Below are 16,023 nucleotides of genomic sequence, written 5' to 3'. Positions count from 1 at the left end.
TAAGCTCCTTGACATTGGTCTTGGCAATGATCTTCTGGCTTTGACACCAAAAGCAAAGGCAACAAAAGTACAAACAAACAGCAAAGGAAATCATCAACAAAATGAAAAGGCAGCCTGTGGAATGGGAAAAAGTATTTCCAAACCACATATCCTCTAAGGGGTTAATATCCAAAACATTGGATATTGTTGTATCCAATGTTGTAAGAAATTGGAGTTGTAAGAAATTCATACAACTCAGTAGCAAAAAGCCCATAGCCTAATTTAAAAAAGGGCAAAGGGCCTTAATGGATATTTTCCCAAAGAAGACATCCAAATGACCACTAAGTACAGAAAAAGATGTTTAACGTCACTGGTCATCAGGGAAATGCAAATCAAAATCACAATGAAATATCACTTCATACCTGTTAGGATGTCTATTCCAAAAGCACAAAATAAACAACAAAATCAAGAGATAACAAATGCTGGTGAGGATGTGAAGAAACAACCCCCTGTACAATGTTGGTGGGAATGTAAACTAGTATGACCACTATGAAAAACGTATGGAGGTTTCCCAAAAAATTAAAAATAGAACTGCCACATTATCCAGCAGTCTTACTTCTGAGTATATATCTGAAGGAAATGAAATCATTTCAAATAGATATCTGCACCGCATGTTCATTATAGCAATATTGACAGAAGCAAAGACATGGAAACAGCCTAAGTAAGTGTCTGTCAATGGATGAATGGATAAATAAAATGTGGTATGGATAGACAGATAATAAAACAATATTATTTAGCTTTAAAAATGAAGGGAACCCTGCTATTCATGACCACATAGCTGAAACTGGAGGCCATAATTCTAAGTGAAATAGGCCAGAAAGAGAAAGACAAATACTGCACTGTATCACTTGCATGTAGAATCTTTAAAAAAAAAAAAAACAAAACTGAACTCACAGAAGCTTACAGGATGATGGTTACCAGGGGATAGGTGGGGGATGGGAAAAACGGGAAGAGATTGGTAAAAGGGTGCAAACTTTCAGTTAGAAGACAAATAAGGTCTGAGGATCTAATGTATGGCATGGTGACTATAGTTGATAATACTGTATTTTATAAATAAAATTTGCTAAGAGAGAGAGAGAGAGAGAGAGAGAGAGAGAGAGAGAAAATGGGAAAGAAACCAGACCACAGAGGGAGAAGGAGGGAGTGGAGGTAAAATGGTAGTGACTGTGTAAGAGTGAAAACTTCATGGTCTGTGAAAGAAACCCAATTGAATTCCCTGAGGAAAGAAGGGTATATTTATTGGCCCAGGGTACCAAACCTGGGAGTTGACTGGCAAATGGAACAGAAACTCAAATACCACCAAGACTTCCTCTGTGTCTCTAGTTTCTGTTTTTCATTTTATTTTATTTTGCTTCATCTTCTCCTACTTATTTAAATTTTTTATTTTATTTTGGAGTGAATTTTAGATTGCAAAGTTGCCAAGATAGTATTGAGAGTTCCCACGTACCCTTTACCCGGTTTCCTCTAATGATAACATCCTAAATAATTATGATACATTTGTCAAAAACAAGAGGTTAACGCTGGTACATCACTGTCCACTGAACTCCAGACTTTATTCTGATTTCACCAGTTTTTTTTTCCACTAATGTTCTTTTTCAATCCCAGGGTTCAACTCAGGAAAGCACATTGCATTTAATCTTCATGATTAGTTAGTCTCCTCTGGTCTGTGACAGTTTCTCTTTGTTTTTTGTGTTTGTTTTTGTTTTTTTCATGACTTTGACAATTTTGAAGAGTACTGGCCAGTCATTTTGGGAAACATCCCTCAGTTCAGGTTTCTCAGATGCTTTTCTTATGATTAACCTGGAAAGAGGTGCCAGGGAGGTACAGTGACCTTCTAATTCCATTATATTGGGTGTACATGATAGCAACATGAATTATCACTGGTGATGTTGACTTTGATCGCTTCATTAAGGTTGTGTCTGCCAGATCTTTCTACTGTAAAGCTACTTTTTTTTTCTCTTTCCATATTCTGTTCTTTGAAAGTGAGTTTCTAAGTCCCATAGTGAGGGAGGAGGAAATTAAGCTCCACCTCCTGGAGGGGGGGCACATATGATCTACATTATATTATATAGCATATTATTTGGAATTACTCTGTTTGGAAGATTCATCTCTTATCCTTCCTGATGTTTTACACTAATTTTAAAATTAATATTACATATGTGATTAGTCTAAAAAATAGGTAAGTAGGTTTTATTAAACACCAAAAAAAAAAAAAAATCAGAAATCCTGGAGAAAGACTCCAGATGGTCTGGGCTGACTCACCTGCCCATTTAGATCAACCTTGGGAGCAGAGTCAAGAACAATTAAGAGGATGGCAGCTCCTATTTAGAATGATTGTTAAAAATGCTTTGGCATGAACTTGTCCTTTTGACTAGGGTATGCTTTGGTTCTTTCCTTGGTTAAGTGACCTCTCACTTAACCTTCAGACCTCAGCTGAAGCATCACTTAGTCACAGACCACCTTCCTGACTTCTCCAACTAGATCAGTACATTTGATGGATTCTCATGGTGCCTGGTACTCCTCCTTTGTGGTAGTTATCACAATTGCAAGTTTCTGCTGTGTGAATATTTGATTAAATACCTAAATACGCCACTAAACAGTCTATCTGGTGTGTTCTCCTTTGTGGCACAGACTTGCTTGCGTGCACATAGGTGGTGTTCAGGCAATATTTGTTAAGGGTATGACTGACATGAAGCGGGCTGCTATTCCACAGTTGAAGAAAGGATATTACTGAGGTAGCAGAATCAAGGACCACTACTCAGTGAGTGCAGTGAGGAGAGAGAGGCAGGTAGCAGGAGGCTGGGAGGAAGAGTGGGGAAGGGAAGGACTAATGGACAGCTGCTTGGAAGAAAGCAGCAGGACCATGTTTGACACCGTGGGTCAGGAGCTCACAGAGAGGCAATGACTGGTGGAGCAGGTCCCAGAGGAGAGAAGAGGGACTGGAGAAGTCGTCATGAGTACAAGAAACAATTGTTTTTTAGCAGAAGAGATAGGAAGGGAAGGTGGGGAGGATGCAGAAAGTTCATGTGTGAGGGTATGATGGCAGTGGGGGAGGAGGGTGGACAGGACAGGGATTTGAGGCCATCAAATGATCGATCTCCTTCTCTCTGGAGGGGCGTTGGGGAGAGAGGCAATACGTTAGGGAACTTCAGGTGAGTGTTAAAGGAATGGAGACACTGGTAAGGAGACTGATGGCCAGTTGAGGATGCTGTGAGAGGACAGAGGACACAGCCATAGCCACACTAAAGTCCTTGATGATAAGGAAGGGAGGTCATTTCATGACAGCGCTGAGGAGGGTGGAGGCTTGTATGACAACATGGTGTGATTCTCAAAGGTTGGTGCATGTGTGAAGTGGTTGTCTGTATTTGGACCTTGGGGAGCCCTGAGACTGGAGACTCCATCCCTCTTCTCCCCTGCCATGTGGAAGGATGTGCAGAAGTGAAGACGTGCTTAAGCAAAGTCAGTCTCTAGCAGAGGAAGTGGGGGCTCAGAGATATAAAAAGGGAATGAGAATTTAGGGGGTTGTCACCATGAAATGGGGGTTTCAGAACAGAAAAACTTGGGAGGTACGTCCACCCTGGAAAGGATTAAACAGCAGGGAAGCAGCCGAAGGAAAACTTAACTATGGGCAAGATCAGTGTGGGGATGACCAAATGAGAAAGGAAAGATGACCCAGAAGGCCTGACTTGTGAACAATGATCCTGAATGACAGAATAAGGGCTGACAGGTCTCGCTGGCTCTGTTACTCATTTGTTTCTTCTTAGTGCCAGAAGAGGCACTGGGTAGCATCAGAGCTCGGTTTCAGACTGCTCCACGCCTTAGCCCCCTGTTCAAATGCTCATGAGAAGCTGCAGTCATCAAAACTCTTTGGTCCAGCCCAGCCCTGGAGAAACTGAGCAGGAGTATTAAAAAATGGCCAGAGTCTGGCATGGTCTGAATTGGGATCTTCCAGGACCAAGTATATTTTCCAGCCTCTGAAGGACTTCAGTTCCCCATAGACATTCTAGGACAGAAAAAAGGAAACTTTGATTCTCTCCGCAGAGCAAGAGCCAGAGGAAACAGAAGAGGATAGGATCTAGAACATAGGTGGAGGGATTAAACATGGAGAGGAGGAAGGACTCCTATCCTCTGGAATGGGAAGTAAAGAAAGCCAGTTTTTTTTAATTTAATTTTTAAAAATGTTTATTTATCTTTGAGACAGAGAGAGACAGAGCATGAACAGAGGAGGGTCAGAGAGAGAGGGAGACACAGAATCTGAAGCAGGCTCTGGGCTCTGAGCTGTCAGCACAGAGCCCGTCCCGGGGCTCGAACTCATGGACGGACCATGAGATTATGACCTGAGCTGAAGTCGGATGCTCAGCTGACTGAGCCACCCAGGTGCTCCGCGAAGGCCGGTTCTTTCAATTTCAATTCACAGTGATCAGTTTGCTGAAGTTACCAATTTTGTCAATTTAACAAAATTTTATTTCTTTTAATTGTATGTATAGTTTACAACAACTTGCATGGTTGGGCAGATTTTAAGTACTTTTGGAAGATTTCTACAAAGTATCAGTTCACTCATTTGAAGTTTAGCTTAGCTTACTTTTAGTTTTAATTTATTTGAGCTGTTTCACTGAAGTCATTTTGGCATGTCTGGCGAAAGTTCAGTGTATTCTAAGTTTTTCCTTCGAATCTATGACTTTTGGGAATGAGAACTTCTTGTGTAGTTTGCTCTACAAGTGTTATGCGATGACTCAAATGTAAAAAAATTTTGGTAAACAATCATGGTGGGGGGTTCTATCTTCTAAAAGATTTTCTTTTCCTGTTTTTTTTTAAATGTTTTTTAATTTATTTTGAGGGAGAAAGAGGGAGGGAGAGGGGCAGAGAGAGAGAGAGGGAGAGTCAGAGCCAAGCAGGCTCCTTGACATCAGTGCAGAGCCCAACTTGGGGCTCGATCTGATGAACTGTGAGATCATGACCTGAGCCAAAATCAAGGGTCAGTCACTTAACTGACTGAGCCACCCAGGTGCCCCTTTTCTAAAAGATTTTCAATCCAATAATTTTCCTTTTTATTTTTTTCCAATAATTTGCCTTTTTAAAAACTTCTTTTTGTCCATTGCAATTTTAATAAATGTATAGTTGTGGGATGATTATGACCATACTGTTATTTTTATACTGGGTGGTAGATGATATTAATAGTTACTATAATAAGTGATAAAGTTAACTATATAAATTCTAATATAAACTCATTAATTCAAGATAATTATTCTAAGATATCATGAGGACGATTGGTAAATGAGCCTTGTGCCATAGTGACATCTAGGAAGCATTTGTAGAATTTCTGCCAGTTCCATTCATATCATAATAGGAAGACTGTACTTTAGAAAGATCTTACTTATTCTTATCCTTGAGTATGTAGTTATTACTTCTAAATAGTTTTTACTTTGATTTTGTTTTTTATGTTTTAGTTTTATTGCAATACAATTTATATACCCTGAAATTCATCTTTATAAAGTGTACAATTCACAGTGGTTTTTAGTGTATTCAGAGTTGTGTATCCATCACCACATATTCCAGAGTATTTTCATTGAACCAAACGAAACCCCATACCCTCTAGCAATTACTCCCCATTCTTTCCTCCCCTCAGCCCCTTGCAACCAATAATTTATTTTCTGTATCTGTGGGTTAGCCTTTTCTGCATAGTTCATATAAGTGGAACTATACAGTATGTAGTCTTTTGTGTTTGGCTTCTTTCGCTTAAGAGTCTTATGCTCTACCGACTGAGCTAGCCGGGCAAGGACTTGGCCTCTTTCACTTAGCATCTTTTCAAGGTTCATCCATGTTTTACTTTACAATCTTTCAAATGTTTATTTATTTATTTTGAGAGGGGTAGGGGCAGAGAGAGGGGGAGAGAATCATAAGCAGGCTTCACACTGTTAGCACAGAGCTTGATGAGGGGTTTGATTTCACGAACCATGAGATCATGACCGGAGCCAAAATCAAGAGTCTGACACTTAACCGACTGAGCACCCAGGTGCCCCTGTTCATCCATGTTTTAGCATGTATCAGTACTTCATTCCCTTTTATGACTGACTAATATCCCACCAGATGGATAGATCACATTTTGTTTATTCATTCATCAGTTGATAGACATTTGGATTTTTTCTCACTTTTTGGCTGTTAGGAATAATACCATGAACATTTAGATACAAGTTTTAGTGTGTACATATCTTTTTAGTTCCTTCGGGTATATACCTAGGAATGAACTGCTGGTATGTCATATATTGTAAACTGTGGTTCACATTTTGAGGAAATTTTGAGAAAATGTTGCCAAACTTTTCTACAGAAGCTGCACCATTTTACATTTCTTCTAGGAGTGTATGAAGGTTCTAATTTCTCTACATCCTCTCCAACACTTATTATTCATCTTTTTTTATTATAATCATCCTATTGGGTGTGAAGTGGTATCTCACTGAGGTTTTGATTTGCCTTTCTCTAATGACTAATGTTTAACATCTTTTTTAAAAAAATATTTATTTATATATTTGTGTGTGTGTGTGTGTGTGTGAGAGAGAGAGAGAGAGAGAGAGAGAAAGAGAGACAGAGGGAGAAAGAGAGCAAGCAGGGGAGGGGCAGAGAGAGAGGGAGACAGAGAATCCTAAGCAGGCTCTGCTCTGTCAGTGCAGAGCCCCACGTGGGGCTCGAACTCATGATCTGTGAGATCATGACCTGAGACAAAATCAAGAGTCAGATGCTTAAGGGACTGAGCCACCTGGGCACCCCTCAGCATCTTTTTATATGCTTATTGGCTATTTGTATATCTTCTTCTGTGGATTCTTTCAAGATTTCCTCTTGTCTTTAATTTTCTGTGGTTTGAATATTTTCTGTAGTTTGAATATTCTGTAGTTTTCTACACTTAGGTGTAAATTTTTTCCCCAGTATTTATCATACTTGGTGTTCTCTGAGCTTTCTGGATCTGGTGGTTTGGTGTCTGCCATTAATTCCAGAAAGTTCTCAGCCATTATTACTTCAGATATTTCCTCTGTTCTTTTTTTCTCTTTCTTTTTCTCTGGTATACCCATTATAATATACTTTTTTAAATGTTTATTTAGTTTTGGGAGAGAAGGAGAGAGTATGAGTGGAAAAGGGGCAGAGAGAGAGTGAGATGCAGAATCCAAAGTTGAGTCCAGGCTCTGAGCTGTCAGCACAGAGCCCAACAAAAGGCTTGAACTCACAGACCATGAGATCATGACCTGAGCTGAAGTCTGACGCTTAACCAACTGAGCCACCCAGGTGCCCCTATTATATATACTTTCTTATTGTTCCAGTTTTTGGTATTTGTTTTATTGTCCCATGGTTCTTGAATATTCTGTTCTTCCCCGCCCCCCGCCCCCTGCTTTTTTCTCTTTGCTTTTCAGCTTGGGAAGTTTGTATTAAATGTACCTTCAAGCTTATTGATTCTTCCCTTGGCTGTGTCCAGTCTACTGATAAGTCCATCAAAGGCATTCTTCATTTTCATTACAATGTTTTAAATTTCTAGCATTTCCTTTCAATTCTCTCTTAGAGTTTTCTTCTCTCTGCTTACATCATCCATTTCTTCTTGCATGCTGCTCACTTTTTCCATTAGCACCCTTAGCACATAACCATAGTTATTTAAAATTTCCCATAGTCCCAAAATCTGTGCCATATTGAGTGTGGTGCTGATGCTTGCTTTGTCTTTTCAAACGTTGTTGTCTTTTACCATGCCTTGTAATTTTTTGGTTGAAACTGAACATGATTGATCAGGTAAAAGGAACTGAGGTAGATGTCTTTAGCTTGAGATTTTATGATTATTGGCTGGGAGTTAGGTAGTTTTTACTGTGTGCTGCAACTGTGGTATTGGAGGTTAAATTTTCCTCTAGTACCCTTGTTTTTGTCCTCCCTGTTGTGCTGGGTTTCCCTAGAGACTCCTTACTAAATAGCGTCTGAGGCTTGCGGTTCTTTTAGCCCTGATTCCTGTTATTATACAGGAGCGCTGTTGATGTGATGATAAGGTGTGGGGGAAGAACTATTCTATAGTCCTTTTAATGAGCTTGTATCCTTGGGCTAGGACTTTCACAAATGTCTCTGAGCTTTTCTCCCCCACTTCTCACCTTAGCCTTCCCACCTTACGACAGGAAGGCTAGAAGTAGCTGAAATTGGGTATGTTCCTTCCTCCATGTCAGTTAGACTCTGGTAAACCCATGTTGCTTAGGCTCTAGTAAAATAGTTTCCCTGGAGGGCAAGACTTGCTAAAGAGAACAGACAGACCGCTCTGTGCATCATTCATATTCTGTCCTCCTTCAGGAAGCATGAGGAAATTTTCTCCAGATCTTCACAGTGAGAACCTGGTGGGGCTCCCAATTCTTGTCAAATGAGAAAGTGGCTCTATACGTTGTTTGGAGAAATACCTATTCAAAACCTTTTTAAAATTGGGTTATTTGTCTTTTTTGTTTTTGAGAGGTGAGGATTCTTGATATATTCCTGGTACAAGTTCCTTATCAGATATATGATTTGCAAATATTTTCTTCCATTCTGTGAATTGTTTTCATTTTCTTAATGGTGTGCTTTGGATTATGACAATTTTAAAATTTGATAAAGTCTAATTTCCCTTTTGTTGCATATTCTTTTGGCATCATGTCTAACTAAGAAACCATTGTCTAATCCAAGGACAAATTTACTGCTATGTTTTCTTCTAATGGTTTTATAGTTTTAGGTCTACAATCCATTTGAGCTAATTTTCATATGTAGTATTAGATAGGGATACAACTTTACTCTTTTTTATATAGATATTTAGTCCTAGCATCATTTGTTGAAAAGACATCTTTCCTCATTTAATTTTTTTCCATCCTTATCAAAAAATAAGTTGACCCTAAATTTAGGTTTATTTCTGGCCTCTTAATTCTATTCATTGAACTATTTCTTAGGCCAGTACCACACAGACTTGGTTATATGGTAGAATTTTTTTAAATCAAGAAGTAAAGTCCTCCAGCTTTATTCTTTTTTTTTTTTTTTCTTCAGGATTATTTTGGCTATGCTGAGTTTCTTAAATCAATTAGAGGAGTATTTTCATCTTACCAATATTAATGCTTCAAATCCATGAATGTGTATTTTTCCATTTATTTAGGCATTTTTAGATTTATTTCAATAATGTTTTGTAGTTTTCAGTGTATAAATCTTATATTTCTTTTGTTAAATTTATTCCTAAGCATTTTATTCTTTTCAATGCTATTACAAACAGAATTTTGTTTTTATAATTTCTTTTTTGGATCGTTCTTTGCTGGTGTGTAGAAATACAACTGATTTTTGCATACAATTAATTTTTGTATACCAATCTTGTATCTTGTAACCTTGCTGAACTCATTTATTATTATTATTATTATTATTATTATTATTATTATTATTATTGTTTTGTGTATTCTTTGGTAATTTCTACATATAAGATCATGTTACTGCAAATAGTAATAATTTTACTTCTTCCTTTCCAATACATATGTCTTTTATTTCTTTTTCTTGTCCAGTTACCCTGGTGGTGCCTCCAATGCAATGTTGAATAGAAGTAGTAGGAATAGACATTCTTGTCCTGTTACTGGTTTTAGAGACGAAATACCCAGTCTTTTAATATTAAGTATGATGTAAGCTGTGCGTTTTTCATACATGTCCTTTTTTATGTTGAGAAAACTCTCTTTTTTCCTAGTTTATTGAATGTTTCCTAATGAAAATGTGTCAAGAGTTTGTATAATGCTTTTTGTGTGTCTACTTAGATAACCATGTGGTTTTGTTTTTTATTCTATTGACATGATATGTTGTATTACATTACTTGCTTTTAGAATGGTAAACCAACCTTATATTCTTGGGATAAACACCACTTGTTAAGAGCATATAATTGTTTCTATGTTGTTGGATACAGTTTGCTAGTATTTTGTGGAGGAATTTTGCATCTAAATTCTTAAGTGATATTGGTGTGTGTGTGTGTGTGTGTGTGTGTGTGTGTGTGTGTGTGTGAGAGAGAGAGAGAGAGAGAGAGAGAGAGAGAGAAAGTGTGTTCTTGTGAGGTGTTTTTCTTGTTTTAGTATAGGGTAATACTTGCCTCACAGAATGAATTAGAAAGTGCTGTTTTTAGCTGTTCTTAATTCATAGATTGACTTATCAGCTTGATCGAGTGAGTATTATCTATTTATTTTAGGCCTCTGAATTCTAAGTGTCTGATATGAGCACCACACAAAAGTGACATTCAACAGAGTTTGACTGAAATCTGGTACACAACAGATCTAATGAAAAGACTGATAAAACTAAAACTAAAAGTAAAGTAAGTCAAACTGAAATGAATTGAAACTGTGACACAAAGCTATTAAACCTTCCCATGTAACACAATTTCTGTAAATTTGATAAGTTATTGACAGAAACATTTTTGGTGACTTGATAATTTTATCAGATTGGATTTTGGTGTCAAACTGCAAGTTTGATAAATTTGAAAAAATTGCTGAGTGACTTTTGAGTAGCATGGTCATTGGATGAATTGTCTTCAGTAATAGATTTTCAACTAATTGCCTAGTTCCTGGATGCAGATAAGGGTCAGAAGAATAGGAAATTGAGAAGATGATGCCTACAGTCTCCATTTTTTTTTTTTTTTAAAGTATGAGGTGAGGTTAAGTAAGAGATGAAGGTGAATCAAAGAGTTTACGAAAAGCAGAGAAAGTGTGCAGGAGTCACAGAGATGACAGGATTGAGCAATCCAGGTTTGTTGAGTTGTGCTCAGGGTCCAGCTCTATTGATGCCAGTTCCAATGGTCGTATAATATTTTTTCCTAAGAGCTCTCAGTGATGAGGGCACAAGAGAAGAGGAATCTGGGATTAGTAGGTAGGTGGGAGAGAAAGGCATGGGATTGAATAGGAACTGCCATGAGAACAGATGAAGTATTGGATCATGACATCCAGGCTGTGTTGAAAAGGAAGAAAGGCCTGGTACACAAAGGGAGAGAGAGTTCAAACAACTAGATTTACAAGAAGTTGAAAGTTTGGTATGTGTGCAAGGGGATGAGAGAACCAGAGGCAAGAAGCTGGATGTAGAGAATGAGCTTCTGGAGGATAAAGTATCAGGGGTGAAGTAGATCTGGTCATGGAAGGTCAGAGTCCTACTAAAGAGACTGGGGTGGATGAATGCGTTTCAGGAAAGAACAATAAAGAGCTGTGGGGTCTTGGATGGGGCATCCACATTGATAGAATGGTAGTAGGTCTTGGGATGCTGAGCAAGACTCTGGACCTAAGACTTTACTGAATGTGTGAGTGATCAGAAGCTATGTTCCCCCATCTTTATCCCCAATCAGCCCAGCATGAATGACACAGCCTGTTATAAAAAGGGTAGAGGGGGGAGCTGATTCTCAGTGTTTGTAAAACTCCTCCAGAGATGCCTTTGACCTTTCTGTTTTACTTCTATCTCTGCTAGTTCCATGTTGACCTCTGAGTCATATTGTGAATTCATGATATTCTATTCTCTGTCTGCTGTAGCCCATCGTGTTAGATCTCTGACTGACTGAACTTAACCATTCATTTAAAAAAAATACTTTTAATGTTTATTTATTTTTGAGAGGGAGAGACAGAGCATGAGTTGGGGAGGAGCAGAGAGAGAGGGAGACACAGAATCCGAAGCAGGCTCCAGTCTCTGAGCTGTCAGCACAGAGCCTGACACAGGGCTCGAATCCATGAACTGGGAGATCATGACCTGAGCCAAAGTAGGACGCTTAACCAACTGAGCCACCCAGGCGCCCCTCATTTGTACTAACATGGTTTTTCATCAAAGGCAGACATGTCAAACTGCAAGCTTTGCCAACTGACTTCCTGTAGGTTGTTGGGTCAGCAGGTGCTCTAGGCATGCCTCAGCAGCTTAGGCCAAGACCATCAGAAGACCATCAGGAGAAGGTGGTATAACCAGTGCTTCGAGTCCAAAAAGAGAAAGAACGTTTTCCTCCTCCCGCTTTGCCCTCAACCCAAGATTTTTTACTTTTCTCCAGGTGCCCCTTCTCCCCGCCCCCCCCCCCCCCCCCCCCGTTCATTGTCATACTTCTCAAGTTGTCTTTAGGATTGTTGATTTTGCCTCTCTCAAGAGACTGCTCTATCAGAGGTCAGCAGTGAACATCCTCATTTCCAAGTTCAATGGCTAAAGATACTCACTAATCCACTACTCTGGAGCCTGGCCAACATTAAGGTTCTGAGAATACAAAATTATCTAGTGTCTGCCCCCAAGAACTCAATCTATTGAGGGAGATAGACACAAATGGATATTTTTGACACCCTCTTTCTCTGGATTTTGACACACCAATGTTCTAGTTGTGGTCCTTCTTTTCATCCTCCTCAGGGAATTTCTTTCTCTGTCTGGCCTTTGAATGTTGCTATCTCCTAGGCCTTCTTTTTCTCTTACTGTGTATTTTTTGAGTAGGAAATCTCATCTAGTATAATTGCTTCAGCTCCCCTGTGTGTGTGACTCTCACATCTGCATTGTTAGCTTACGCATATCCTCTGACCTCCAGAATAACTGTTCACGAGACAGCTCCTTAACACAAATATGCCTACAACAAAGTTCAGCACAGTGATCTCAAATCTGCTTTTCCTCTGCTATCCTTGTTCTCTGTGAATGTAATTACTCCACCCAACTGCCCAGGTAGAAACCTGGTGTCATCCTCGACTCTTGTGTTCTTCCTCTCCCTCATGTAACTACATACAATGTCTAGTCTCTTGTCTCCTCTGTAGCTGTCTGGTCAGCTTCTCTCCATCTCCCCTGCCTCTGGCCTCATCTAGTCTTCTACCAACTCCCTCTGGATTCATTAACTAGCCTCCTATTTGGTTTCCTTGCTTCTAGTCTTGCCCCTCTGACCCATGCACGAATAATCTTTCTGAAATGTAAATCTGATCCCTTTTCTCCCCATTTAAAAATCCTTCAGTGGCTTTCCCTGGTCTTCAGTATAAAAACTAAGCACTTTATCATGTCTTACAGGGCCCTTTGTAACCTGATCTTGCTTGGCTTTCCTGCTTCATTTCCTCCACTTCTTCCTCAAATACTAAATCCCAGCTGTACCAAATTACTTACTTGGAATTTCTCAACCACTCCATGCTGTTTCATAATTCAGTGCATTTATACCTGCAGATCTTCCTGCCTGTAATGTCCTCCAAGCTGACTTCTTTCCCCCATGCTTAATGAATACCTATTCATTCTTTAGGATTTAGCCCTTGTATTGTTTCCTCTGAAAAATTCCACGCTCACCTTCTTTCTTGGTACTCAGTATGCCTGTGTGCACCACTTTCATAGTATCTGTCTTACTATATGCTCTTCTCCCTCCAAATGGCCAGCTGGGTCTCTGTATTTTCTGTATTTCCATAGTGCTTTGAATGTAGAAGGAATACGCTTGCTAAATAGATTTGATAATTATTTTTTTGAGTGCCTATGTGCATTGTACTAGAAATTGTGAATTTTGCAGGTTCTCTTGCCTATCTTAAAGGCAATTTCTCAGTCTTCTTCATAGCTTCTATATCCTGTCTGCCCCATAATGTCTGATCTCAGCCTCCTTTCCTTCTATATATACACTGAGTCACCCCATCCATTTCCTTAGCTTTAATTGCCAACAACTCCCAAAATGTTCTCCCAGTGAAGAACTCTTTCCTAAGCTCCAGATGCTCTCAGGCATCTCAAACTCAGCACATACAAAAATGAAACCATTTTTCCTTCTGGGACAAAAGAAAAAAATACTTGTAAGAAAGATTCTGAGATCATTTTAAGCAAAAGCAATTACAAATTAAGTCAGAACAATGGCAGAAAATTTTCAGTGATATCTCTAGGAACATTTTTTTTTTTTTTTTGTATTTTCATCTCCTTGAAAGTGAGTAGCAGTAAAACTCCAACATTGTGCTTCTTGTGCTGGGCTACACAGTAGTGTGTCAGGGTAAATGTGAAGCCAGTGTAAACAGGCTCATCTTCCTATAGCATCAATTTTGACAGGAAACTTGTGTGTCTAATTTACAATATTTAATTTGTAAGAGGAAAACCAGTTTTTATATTAAACATGTATTATGGAACAGAATTTAAAATTCTGTTCAGAAAAGTTTAAACTTCTTCCCTTGAAATATAACACACAGACCATTTCTATTATTAGGGCATCTGAAATTTAACTACCAAATTCAAGTCCCAGGGTCAGAGGAGAGCTATAATATGCCCCTGCATTTAAGGGCAGGGAGAGGAAAGCCTAAGGGTACAAACATTACCCTGCAGTGAACAATGGGCAATCAGCTTTGCAGGAAGTCCTTTTTCAGATGAAATGGGAGGAAACCAGGGAAGGGAGGAATTACCGAGCCCAACCAAAATGCAGACCTAGGCTGACACTTAGCACAATGCACTGATTCGGTCAATAGACGTTTATAGATGCCCACTTTGTCCCAAGTTCTCTGTTGGGTGGCATGATAGTAAATTAGATATGTCCCTCTACCCCCAAGGAGTTTGCAATCTAGTGATGGGTGCTGAACAATGTAATTGTGTCATTGCTATAATGAAGGATGTGCAACATGAAACTGGACTACTGGAAATACCGGGAATATGTCCAGTTTTGCTTGGGGGAATTCAGTAAGTCACAAGAGACATCATTTCAGCTTCTGGTTAAAACTTGGGAAAAGTATAGGTGTCTTCTGCCTATAGGTTGGTTAGAAATATTTCAGGAAGTTGGAATATGAAATGTGTGGGAAATGAATTAAACACACACATTCTTTTTTTTTTTTCTTTAATGTTTATTTATTTTGAGAGAGACAGAGAGAGAGAGAGCAAGAGAGTGAGCACATGTGCAAGACACACACACTCTTGACAGTCATTATGAGCATGTAAATCCCTGGAGAGGAAGGACCCCATTTCTTTAGTCTTGGTATTTCCAGCAGTGTAGCTTAGCACTGTGCCTGCATAGTACCATGTTTATTGGTTTTGTCAAGCTCAGCTATCGAGTTGAATGTCATGGATAACATATGGCTCACTCCTCCTCACTTAATAAGCATATTATGAATCAGGTCCTATGGTAGGAAGAGTTATCCAGCAGATTTGAGTCCTAGTTACCGGCTTTGGGAGCTCCGCTGAGTGGAGTCAGTGAAGCAGACAGGCACTTTGATAAGCATATGCCCAGAAGACTGTAACTGCACACAAGGAGGAACCTAGTTCTGTTTGGAGGGTTGTGTGAAGTTTGGAGGTAGCCTCAAAAAAGTGACTTCTGAGGAGAGAATCACATGATTAGTAGGAAGTAACGTGAAAGGAGGCAAGCTATAGTAGAAGCCTCGTGCACAAAGGTATGATATATTCAGAGAAGAAGTAATTTCCTAGGAAGGATAGCAAATAGTGGTAGAAGAGGCTGAGAGGCGGCTGGGCCAGGCCATCGAATGCCTTTGTGTCACGAGAGGTCTGGATTTTATCCAGCAAAGGCAATGGTGAGTCACTGTAATATTGGTTCAGATCAGTGTTTTTCAAAACACAGGTTATAAACCGTTAGTTGTAAAAGTTATTTTAGTGAACTGGCACCAGCATTTTAAAAAAGTAACAAGAAAAGAGTTGACAATATCAGTGTGCATCATATTTGTTAAGGTAAATAATATTTTGTGATGCTTTTGCTTCAATTACATATATGTGAATAGTACTCTGATGTAAAATATTTTTTGATCTGTGGGGCATAGTAAAGCATTTTTGAGAAACACTAAAGGCTCAGTGGTACAAATCAATATATCAGGTTAGTTTTGGTAGCAATTAACAGAAAACCCAGGGCAAGTGGGAAGAATCACGAAAGATTATTACTATATAGTTTCTCTTAGTTGTTCTGACCTACCATTCCGTGTTATCTTCAGACTAAAGCCAGTTATGGCACTCACAATAACATGCTACCTTATTCTTATCAAGCACTGTAGAGACCGGATTCGTACTGCTTCAAATTAGTTTAGGCCTGTCCATCGCTGAGCCCATTAACAGCAAGGG

Source organism: Puma concolor, chromosome D1 (assembly GCF_028749965.1).
Source record: "Puma concolor isolate L17-30 chromosome D1, mPumCon1.1.hap2, whole genome shotgun sequence".
In the NCBI taxonomy this organism is placed as follows: Eukaryota; Metazoa; Chordata; class Mammalia; order Carnivora; family Felidae; genus Puma; species Puma concolor.
Note: the sequence above shows the minus strand (reverse complement) of the source record.